Source organism: Arachis hypogaea, chromosome 17, assembly GCF_003086295.3.
Source record: "Arachis hypogaea cultivar Tifrunner chromosome 17, arahy.Tifrunner.gnm2.J5K5, whole genome shotgun sequence".
In the NCBI taxonomy this organism is placed as follows: domain Eukaryota; kingdom Viridiplantae; phylum Streptophyta; class Magnoliopsida; order Fabales; family Fabaceae; genus Arachis; species Arachis hypogaea.
The window spans coordinates 108,171,759-108,183,415 of NC_092052.1; the positions used below are offsets into that span (position 1 = coordinate 108,171,759).

At 36.8% G+C, this 11,657-nt stretch overlaps 1 non-coding gene across 1 annotated transcript; it reads left to right on the top strand.

The window, feature by feature from the left end:
• Positions 1-272: 272 nt before the first annotated feature.
• Positions 273-380, top strand: LOC112768614 (small nucleolar RNA R71). The gene has a single exon (XR_003186021.1). It is a non-coding gene; the product is annotated as a small nucleolar RNA R71 (small nucleolar RNA).
• The last annotated feature ends 11,277 nt before the right edge of the window (positions 381-11,657 follow it).

The following is an 11,657-nucleotide window of genomic DNA, read 5'->3' on the forward strand; positions in this document are numbered from 1 at the left end:
ATATTGACTTGCTGAGTCAATATTTTATTCTGAGCTAATATAGCATTCAGAGTATCAATTTCAAGAACTCCCTTCTTCTGAGGCATCCCATTACTCATAGGATTTCTCTTAGAAGTGTACATGAACTGGTTATTAGCAACCATCTCAATGAGTTCTTGAGCTTCTGCAGGCGTTTTCTTTAGGTGAATGGATCCACCTGCAGAAGTATCCAATGACATTTTAGCTAATTCAGAAAGACCATCGTAGAATATATCCAGGATAGTCCATTCTGAAAGCATGTCAGAAGGACACTTTTTGGTCAGTTCTTTGTATCTCTCCCAAGCTTCATAGAGGGATTCACCTTCTTTCTGTCTGAAGGTTTGAACATCCACTCTAAGCTTACTCAGCTTTTGAGGAGGAAAGAACTTGGCTAAGAAAGCCTTGACCAGCTTATCCCAAGAGTTCAGGCTATCCTTAGGTTGAGAGTCCAACCATATTCTAGCTCTGTCTCTTACAGCAAAAGGGAAAAGCATGAGCCTGTAGACTTCAGGATCTACTCCATTAGTCTTAACAGTATCAAAGATCTGCAAGAATTCAGTTAAGAACTGAAAAGGATCTTCAGATGGAAGTCCATGAAACTTGCAGTTTTGCTGCATCAGAGAAACTAATTGAGGTTTCAGCTCAAAATTGTTTGCTCCAATGGTAAGGATGGAGATGCTTCTTCCATGTAAATTGGAATTAGGTGCAGTAAAGTCACCAAGCATCCTCCTTGCATTATTATTATTTTCGGCTGCCATCTCCTCTTCCTGTTCGAAAATTTCTAAAAGGTGCTTGCTGGATTGTTGTAATTTAGCTTCTCTTAGTTTCCTCTTCAGCGTCCTTTCAGGTTCTGGATCTGCTTCAACAAGAATATTCTTGTCCTTGCTCCTGCTCATATGAAAAAGAGGGACAGAAAAATAATAATAGGGATCCTTTTTTACCACAGGTATAGAGGTTCCCCTGTGTGAGTAGAAGAAGAAAAGAATGTAATGTAAAGAAAGAAACACAAGGGTAAGGAGAGCAGAGATGTGGGATGAAGAGAGAAGGAGAATTTTCGAAAATTATTTTTGAAAAAGAGTTAGTGATTTTCGAAAATAGTTTTTGAAAAAGGTTAGTAATTTTCGAAAATTAAAATCAAAAATTAAAATAATTAGTTAATTAAAAAGAAATTTTGAAAAAGAGGGAAGATATTTTCGAAAATTAGAGAGAGAGAGTTAGTTAGGTAGTTTTGAAAAAGATAAGAAACAAACAAAAAGTTAGTTAGTTAGTTGAAACAAATTTGAAAATCAATTTTGAAAAGATAAGAAGATAAGAAGTTAGAAAGGATATTTTAAAGTCAAATTTTGAAAAAGATAAGATAAAGAGATATTTTTGAAAAGATATGATTGAAATTAGTTTTGAAAAAGATTTGATTTTTAAAATCACAATTAATGACTTGATTCACAAGAAATCACAAGATATGATTCTAGAACTCAAAGTTTGAATCTTTCTTAACAAGCAAGTAACAAACTTGAAATTTTTGAATCAAAACATTAATTGATGATGTTATTTTCGAAAATTAGGAGATAAAGATAAGAAAAAGATTTTTGAAAAATATTTTTAAAATTTTCGAAAATAAATAAGAAAAATTAAAAAGATTTGATTTTTGAAAAAGATTTTGAAAAAGATAAGATTTTTAAATTGAAAATTTGATTTGACTCATAAAAACAACTAGATTTTAAAAAGTTTTGAAAAAGTCAACTCAAATTTTCGAAATTTATGAGTGAAAAAGGGAAAGATATTTTCTTTTATTTTTGAATTTTTAATGATGAGAGGGAAAAACATGAAAAAGACTCAATGCATGAAAATTTTGGATCAAAACAATGAATGCATGCAAGAATGCTATGAATGTCAAGATGAACACCAAGAACACTTTGAATGTCAAGATGAACATCAAGAACTTATTTTTGAAAAATTTTTAATGCAAAGAAAACATGCAAGACACCAAACTTAAAAATTTTTCATGTATAGACACTATGAATGCAAGAATGCATATGAAAAACAAGAAAAGACACAAAACATGAAAACATCAAGATCAAACAAGAAGACTTACCAAGAACAACTTGAAGATCATGAAGAACACTATGAATGCATGAATTTTTTCGAAAATTTTATGCAAACTTTAAAACATGCAATTGACACCAAACTTAAAATTGACTCAAGACTCAAACAAGAAATACAAAATATTTTTTATTTTTATGATTTTATGATTTTTTTGGATTTTTCGAAAATTAATTTGAAAAAGAAAAATAAGGATTCCAAAATTTTTAATATGAATTCCAGGAATCTTGTATTCTTAGTCTAAAGCTCCAATCCAAGGGTTAGGCATGGCTTAATAGCCAGCCAAGCTTTAGTATGTAACTCAGACATGCCACGGCTGACATTCCAATTAACTTGCCTCTATGCTGATGGTTGGAAGCCCCTATCCAAAAGAATTAGACATGGCTTTACAGCCAGCCAGGCTTCAACATGCTTCATGAAACTCTAGAATTCATTCTTAAAAATTATGAAGAAAAATATATTTTTGAAAAGATTTAATTTTTTTTTCGAAAACAGATGAGAAATTTTTGAAAGGTTTTTGAAAAATTTTTGAAAATAAAACAAAAAGAAAATTACCTAATCTGAGCAACAAGATGAACCGTCAGTTGTCCAAACTCGAACAATCTCCGGCAACGGCACCAAAAACTTGGTGCACAAAATTGTGATCTCATGCAACGGCACCAAAAACTCTGTACGCACGTCTTAATAAATTATTTTTCATTCACAACTTCGATACAACTAACCAGCAAGTGCACTGGGTCGTCCAAGTAATAAAACCTTACGTGAGTAAGGGTCGGTCCCACGGAGATTGTTGGTATGAAGCAAGCTATGGTCATCTTGTAGATTTCAGTCAGGCGGATAATAGTTGATTATGGAGTTTTCGAAATTAAATAAGAATTAGACAGAAAATAAAGAAAGAGATACTTATGTATATCATTGGTGAGAATTTCATATAAGCGTATAGAGATGCTTTCGTCCCTCTGAACTTCTGCTTTCCTGCTGTCTTCATCCAATCAGTCCTACTCCTTTCCATGGCTGGCTTTATGTAAGGACATCACCATTGTCAATGGCTACTTTTCATCCTCTCTGAAAAATGGTCCGATGCGCTGTCACTGCATGGCTAATCATCTGGAGGCATCACCGTGGTCAATGGCTGCATCCTATCCTCTTGTGAAAATTGTCCAAATGCTCTGTCATAGCACGGCTAATCATCTGAGGTTCTCGATCATACTGGAATAGGATTCACCCTCCTTTTGCGTCTGTCACTACGCCCAGCACTCGCGAGTTTGAAGTTCGTCACAGTCATTCAATCCCAGAATCCTACTCGGAATACCACAGACAAGGTTTAGACTTTCTGGATTCTCATGAATGCCGCCATCAATCTAGCTTATACCACGAAGATTCTAATTAAGAGATCCAAGAGATAATCATTCAATCTAAGGTGGAGCGGAAGTGGTTGTCAGGCACGCGTTCGTGGGGGAATGATGATGATTGTCACGTTCATCACATTCATGTTGAAGTGCGAATGAATATCTTAGAAGCGGAATAAGTTGAGTTGAATAGAAAAACAGTAGTACTTTGCATTAATCTTTGAGGAACAGCAGGGCTCCACACGTTAATCTATGGAGTGTAGAAACTCTACCGTTAAAAATACATAAGTGAAAGGTTCAGGCATGGCCGAATGGCCAGCCCCCGTGATCTAAGAACCAGACGTCCCAAGATGTCTAATACAATAGTAAAAAGTCCTATTTATAATAAACTAGCTACTAGGGTTTACAGAAGTAAGTAATTGATGCATAAATCCACTTCCGGGGCCTACTTGGTGTGTGCTTGGGCTGAGCTTGAATGTTACACGTGCAGAGGCTCTTTCTGGAGTTGAACGCCAGGTAGTAACGTATTTCTGGCGTTCAACTCTGGTTTGTGACGTGTTTCTGGCGTTTAACTCCAGACAGTAGCGTAGAACTAGCGTTCAACGCCCTTTTACGTCATCTAAACTCGGTCAAAGTATGGACTATTATCCATTTCTTGAAAGCCCTGGATGTCTACTTTCCAATGCAATTGAAAGCGCGCCATTTTGAGTTCTGTAGCTCCAGAAAATCCACTTTGAGTGCAGGGAGGTCAGAATCCAACAGCATCAGCAGTCTTTCTTCTACCTCTGAATCTGATTTTTGCTCAAGTCCCTCAATTTCAGCCAGAAAATACCTGAAATCACAGAAAAACACACAAACTCATAGTAAAGTCCAAAAATGTGAATTTTAACATAAAAATTAATAAAAACATCCCTAAAAGTAACTAGATTCTACTAAAAATATACTAAAAACAATGCCAAAAAGCGTATAAATTATCCGCTCATCAGCGATCCCATCGCCACCGCCTACCGAGCCTCCTCAATCCCAGTAGAAAACCCAAGTAATGCAGACAAGTAAAGCACAAGTAAGGTGCATATATAGCAATTAGAACAATTAGCAAGTAAACATGTGTTTCATTTAGGCATAATAGAAATTAAGCAAAGCAAAAAAAAAAGTAGAAGATGGATATGATGAATGCCTGTCCTATTGACTCGTGATATCACTTGTCGGTCTATAAATGCTAAACCGACACATCCTCCCAGATGTAGCCTTCCTGCCACGCCCAGAGATATAGGATTTGCACACTCATGCAGCAGAGAAATCTGCCATGCCGGGGATATAGGCCCCGCACACTCATGTAGCAAGGAGTCTACTACGCCAGAGATATAGGCTCTGCACACTCATACAAAAAGGAAGGTTATCCAAGCAGGATACAACCTCAGCCCTCACATCTCAACGTAAGTGGGATTAACCACTGTCCTAATGACGGCGTCGCGACCTCGATAAGTGGGAGACTGCCACGTCCCTTGTCCGAGGCGCATAGCGACTCAACAGTCTCAGTATAATAATATATCAATGGCTTTCACAAATCATTTTCAGTACTCAGTAAAGTCATCTTTCAACTCTGAGTCCTAAACTCGTCTCAACCACTAGTAAACCACTATTTTGCGGTTTATTTTGTATTGAATTGAGTGAAATTTTATCAATTATTCATACACTTATTCATATAATTCGCATGTTTTATATTTTCCTTCCTAATTTTGTGCTATGGTTAAAAACATGGTTCTTTGGCCTTAAATTCGCTAATTTTAATCTTCTATTATTAGCATTCGATGTCGTGATATGTTTGCTAAGTGTTTTCAGGGTTTATAGGACAGGAATGGCTTAGAGGATGGAAAGGAAGCATGCAAAAGTGGAAGGAAAATCAGAAATTGAGAATTTCAGAAGCTGGTAGAGATGCACACGCATGGGCGATGCGTACACGTGTATGACGCGTACGCGTGACCAGGAATTCGTTCAGCGATGCGTACGCGTGGCTTACGCGTACGCGTGACAAGTGTCTCGTACTGCAATTAACAGAATTCGCCAGAGACGATTTCTGGGCTACTTTTAACCCAGTTTCAGGCCCGAAAATACAGATTAGAGACTGTAGAGTGGAGCAAGAAGGGGGGATCATTCACTTCTCATTCGTTGACAATTTTAGGTTTTAGATGTAGAATTCTAGAGAGAGAGGCTCTCTCCTCTCTCTAGGTTTTAGGGTTTTTACTCCAATTTCTTCTTAGATTTAGATTTAATTTCTGTTTTTATTTGCAATTTCTTGCAATTTATTGTTCTAGCACCTTTGTTCTTCAATTCTACTTGTTATTTCCTTCACTTTGTTATCCTTATGTTTATGCACTCTTGATACTTTGGATCTTTGTTAATGCAATTTATATGTTCATGTTATTATTGCTTTCTTCAGTTGTCATTGTTAATTTCTTTCAATTGGTAGTTAGATTTTATTGTTGTTGCAATTTTATCATGCTTTTATTTTGCGCCTACCAAGTGTTTGATAAAATGCTTGGTTGGATTTTAAATTAGATTTTTATATTCTTAGCTTGGATTGAGTATTTAGAGACTCTTGAGTTATCAAAAGTCTTTTGTTGAATGGAAATTAGAGATTATCGGTTAACTTGAACTTCACCAAAGCTAGTCTCTCACTATGAGTTGACTAGGACTTGTGAACTCAACTTGATTGTATGCACTTGACCTTCCTTCCTTGGTTAGAGGTTAACTAAGTGAAGGCAATTCACATTTACCATCACAATTGACGATGATAATGAAGATAGGACTTCTAATTCTCAACCCTTGCTAGGAGCTTTCTTAGTTATTAGTTTATTTTTCTCGCAATCTATATTTTCTTGTTCCTTATTTCAAAAACTCCAAAAATATACTTTCCCATAACCAATAATAAATACACTTCCCTGCAATTCCTTGAGAGACGACCCGAGGTTTAAATACTTCGGTTAATTTTATTGGATTTGCTTAAGTGGCAAACAATTTAAACATTGATTGAGGTTTAATTGTCGGTTTAGAACTATACTTGCAACGCGATATTTTTGTGAAAATCTTTACCGACATTTTTCCTGTTTTTGGCGCCGTTGCCGGAAAATTGCAAATGTGTGCCTTATTATTGGTTATTGTGAATATTGTGAATATGTTTGCCTTTTCGTTTCTTTGTTAGTTGTTTCTAGTTTTAGCAGTTTATTTTCATTATTTCTTATTTGTTTTTGTTTTTATTTTCTCTTCTTACTATGAATTCTCACCCCTTTGGCTATGAGTTTGGTTCAAATTTTGTTGTAGGGAACAGAAGCTACAATGAGAACATGCTTCAAGGATGGAACAATCAAAGGTGAGAGGAGCCTCAAGCTTATGGACAACCATCTTGGCAACAACCCCCTCCAATGTACTATGAGCAACAACCATTCCATGATGCATACCAAGACAATGGATATGGTGGACCTCTTTGTGACAATTAACAACCACCACCATATACCTATGAACCCCCTCCTTAACATAGTCTGGAACCACTATACTCACAAGCCCCGTTTTACCAAACACCTTCATATGATCCTAACATTTATCCACCATACCAACCACCCTACGAGCGATATGAACCATACATAGAACCACCCTCATTCCAACACAATTACTCCCAAGAACCACCATTCTCACATATACCATCTCCATACAGTTATCAAGATGAACCACCTTTCTATCATGAACCCTTTCTCCCATATAATAAACTCTCCTATCCACCCCAAACCCCAATAGATGATTCTCTCACTTCACTACTTCAAGGGCAAAGCGAGATGAAAAGGGCGACACTAGAATTCGCTTCCCAATGGTTGGACACTCAAGGAACTCCCAGGGCCCCATGCGGAGAATCTAATGAGGAGCGTAGCATGAAAGAAAAATTAGAAACTCCGGTGGAAAGTGAAAAATGTGACTTTGTATTGGAACAATTGGAGGAAGTCGTAATTATTGAAGAGGAAGAAGTGGTCGAAGACTTAGAAGATGCTGAACCTCTATGGAAATCTAGAGTTGTAGAGTATTCTTCCAAGAAGCTTGAAATTAATGTTGAGGGAGGTAGTGCACACCCTCCAAGGCATATTCCCTATAAAGAATTGGACGGGATAGATCAAGAGACAAGTTTCCTTGGTGATGATGATCATGAATCAAGCAATCCTAGTAATGAATTTGCATCCACAAGTGAACCCCTTAAGTTTGAAGAACCTTCTCCCGATGACATTGAAAGCAATGTTGAGGTAGATTTCTCTCAAACTCATATTTATGATTTGTGTGACAGAGAAGAGTTGGATGAACTCGGTGAGGAAGAGCTTCAAAGTGAATAATCTTTTCAAAAGGTGGAAGTCCTTCGGCAAGGTTGGACAGGAGTTGAATATGCTTTATCAAGATCATTAGAGACATCTCTACCTAGGTTGCAGTCTGATGAATCCATATTTTACGATATATTTTGGTTTGATTTGAGTGGATTTCATCATATAAACCCACATTTATTCACCTAAATAGCATGCTTTTGAGATTTCTTCCTAAATTGTGCTTGAAAGTGAAAACATGCTCTTTTGTGCTTAATTTAGTCAATTTTATTCACTTTAATCCCATTTGGTGCCTTGATGTATTTATTAAGTGATTTTCAGGTTTCCAAGGCAAGTATGGGTTGAAGAAGTGAGGAAAAGAGCATACAAAAGGGAAGAATTCAAGAAATGAAGGATTTGGAAAGCTGCCAAACCTGACCTCTCTGTACTAAATTGATCATAACTTGAGCTACAGAGGTCCAAATGAGACGGTTCCAGTGGCATTGAAAAGTTAACGTCTGGAGCTTCAAAATGATATGCAATTTAATATAGTGGACCTAAGTCTAAGTGTACATACACACAGGTACTTGTGCGTACGCACAAGTCAGGATTCAGCATGTGTGCGGACGCACACATCTGTGCGTCCGCACAGGTTTCTGCACGTGACCTCATTAATTGCAACTCGCTGGAAGTGATTTTTGGGCCCTAAAACCTAATTCAACTCATTTTTTGAAGCTATTTAAGGCCAAATTGAAGAAGGATGAAGGGGTGCCAATTAGGGTTAGATTTTATATGCTTTTTTCTTAGTTTCTAGAGAGAAGCTCCCCACTCTCTCTAGAATTAGGGTTTTTAGCTTAGTTTCCTTTTAATTTCAACACTTTAATTCTTGTTTTAGTGTAGTTTCATTTATGTTTCTATGCTTTCTTGTCTTTATCTTCTTCATCTCTTTTGTTATTTTCTCTTTTTTGGCAATTTTCATGTTATGAGCACTTTTGTCATTTTAATTCTAATTAATGCAAATTTATGTTTCCATGTCATTTATTGCTTTCTCTAGTTGTTATTGTCACTTTCTTGCTTTGGTAGCTTTAGAATTTATTTTATTGCAATTTAATATTATTTTATTCTCATGCACACCAAGTGTTTGATAAAATGCTTGGCTTAGTTTTCACTTAGTTTTTCTCCACTCTTGGCTTGAAATTGTTGACTTTGGTGATCCTTGAGTCATTGATGTCTATTCTTGTTTGATATATTAGAGCAGTTAGTTGATTTGGTTTCCCTTGACTCTATGTGACCCCTTAGTGTTGACATAGGACTTAGGGATTAAAATTAACTATGCCTATTTGACTTATCTTCGATGTAAGGTTGACTAAGTAGGATTAACTCCTCATAATCATCATGTGTTTGTGGTCAATGTCTAGTATAGGTAACCTTAGCTCTCAATTACTTGCCAAGATGTTTTCTTGCATTTGAAGTTTCCTTTCCTTGCATTTAATTGCTTTTACTTTTATTGCTTTAATGTTTAATTTCTTGCATGTTTAGTTTTCACACTCTTGGTTGAGAAATTGGATGTTTGGGTGAAATTGAGTTGTGGATGTCCATTCCGCATTGTGTGAGAATAGTTAATTGGTTTGGTTTCCATTGACGCTAGTCTTTCACTAAGTAATTAGTGAGTTGACTAGGACTTATGGATTGAGATCAATTATGCTTTTGACCAATTCTCAAGGAGGATTGATTAATTTGGATTGATTCCACACAATTGCCATGTTTGTGGTCCATAACTAGGATAGGAATCCTAAACTCCCCAATTCTTGCCAAGAGTTGCCATTTACATTCCTTACATGTTTACTTACTTTCTTGCTATTTATATCTCTTGCTCTCTCTTGCTTTCATTCCCAATTTCCCATGCTCTCTCTCTCATAGCCAATAATCATACATTTCATTGCAACTCCTAGGGAAGACGATCCGAGGTTTAATTAATCTCGGTTATTTTTTATTGGATTTAATATTTGATCTTGAGAATTCATAGTTGGTTTAGACTATGCTGCCAACGAATTGATTTTTGTTTTGATTAAATTCTGAACTGACATAAATTCTCATTATCACTGTCTATTCCTTTATTTAAGTGGATAAAACTTATCTCTATTAGCTTTACTATCCCACCTGAGTATGGTATTCTTGAAACGGATGGCCAACTTAGGAGGCTTTGTGGAATGAAGCCTAAGAGAAGGATGTTTAGTGGTTGGAGTTGCAAATCAAGGCTCATCAAGGTTACGATTTCAAGAGCTAGATGCAAGGGTTGGACTAGTGATCAATTGGTTAGATCTAAAAGGAGAGTTTGGTACTTCATTGAGAATTCGGATTGCTTGCCACCCGGTCAGAACAATGATGATCCACTTAAGGACGAGTGTTGAAACAAGATTTGGGATTCCGGTATACAACAGGATCAACTTTGGGAGCTCAAAGCTTGTGAAGAACTTCATCAAGGCTTGGTGAATTCACTTGGAAATGTTGGAGCTTATTGGAAGTCCAAGCGTTGGTGGAAGTTTCAAGATGAGTTCAAGCACAAGCCACCATGACAAAGAGCTCACCAAATGTCCAACTTAAGGACTTTAACTAAAAGTGCTAGTTGGAAGACACCCACCATGGTAAATTCTTCCTATTTTCACTGTTATTTATATTGGTCATAAGTTGAATTTTCAATTTTAGTTAGGATTATTTTGTTTAAGTTATAGTTTTACTTGTTTAATAATGGTTGGCATTCCTTTTATAGCTTGTTAGTTTCTTATATTAAAAAAAAAGGGGAAGCTCACGCGTGCGCGTGGCGGACGCGCACGCGTCATATTGAATTTTGCTCTCTGGTATAAAAATCCGAGAGTTGTGCTGGAACCATGCGGGTGGGGTGCTAGGCACACAACCCAACCCACGCGTGTGCCTCGCTGACGCGTACGCGTCACTTGATCCTTTGGCCATCCACACGTAGGCGTGGACAACGCGTACACATCAACTCCTAAATTTTGATGGTCCAGTACTAAAACCCGAGAGTTACGGGAAATGTGCGAGTTTTGTGCGAGGAGCACAATTCACACCCACGCGTACGCGTGACTGACGAGTATGCGTGACTGATGCATACGCGTCACCTACTATTTTCTGCTTTTCACGCCGCGTCGTCTTCGCACCCTTCTATCCACTCGTACGCGTGGATGACGTTTACACGTCGTTTCCCGTACCCCATTTCTTTCTTCTTTCTTCTCTCCTTTCTCCTTCTTTCTTCTTCCTTTCTTACTTTCTGCTTCTTCATTTCTTTAACTTCTCATCCTTATTCTCTTTTATTCTCTTTTGTTTATTGTATTTGAATACTTTTATTCATTGTATTGTAACTTGCTTTTGTAGCTTATTTTTATTTTCTTTCTTACATTTCCTATTTTACCGTTGGTGTTAAATTTTCAACTTTTGAAAATTTCTTGTATCATTTTGGTGCTTCGTGACTTGTTTCGCATTAATGGAAATTTTTGCCCAACACCCAAGCTTAGTGCTTTCACCCTTTCTGACTCATTATTCTTTGTTTTTATGCTTCATTATCATTGAGTTAGGATAGGACCAAATGCTCTCATGCTTATCACTAATCTTGTCTGTGTCAATTCTTGTTTTAACTTGATGTTTTCGAGTATTCTTGCCATTTACTTATGCTTTGACTTTACTCTTGCATCAAGTGTTAGTTGATATGCCCATTTGCTTCTACTGTTTTCTCACTTGCATGTCATAGCTACCATGAAGTTGAGAACCTCATTATTATTTGGCATTAGCCCACCCATATTTTCTTTGTTTGCATATCTTTGTTTGTGGGCTATTCTTC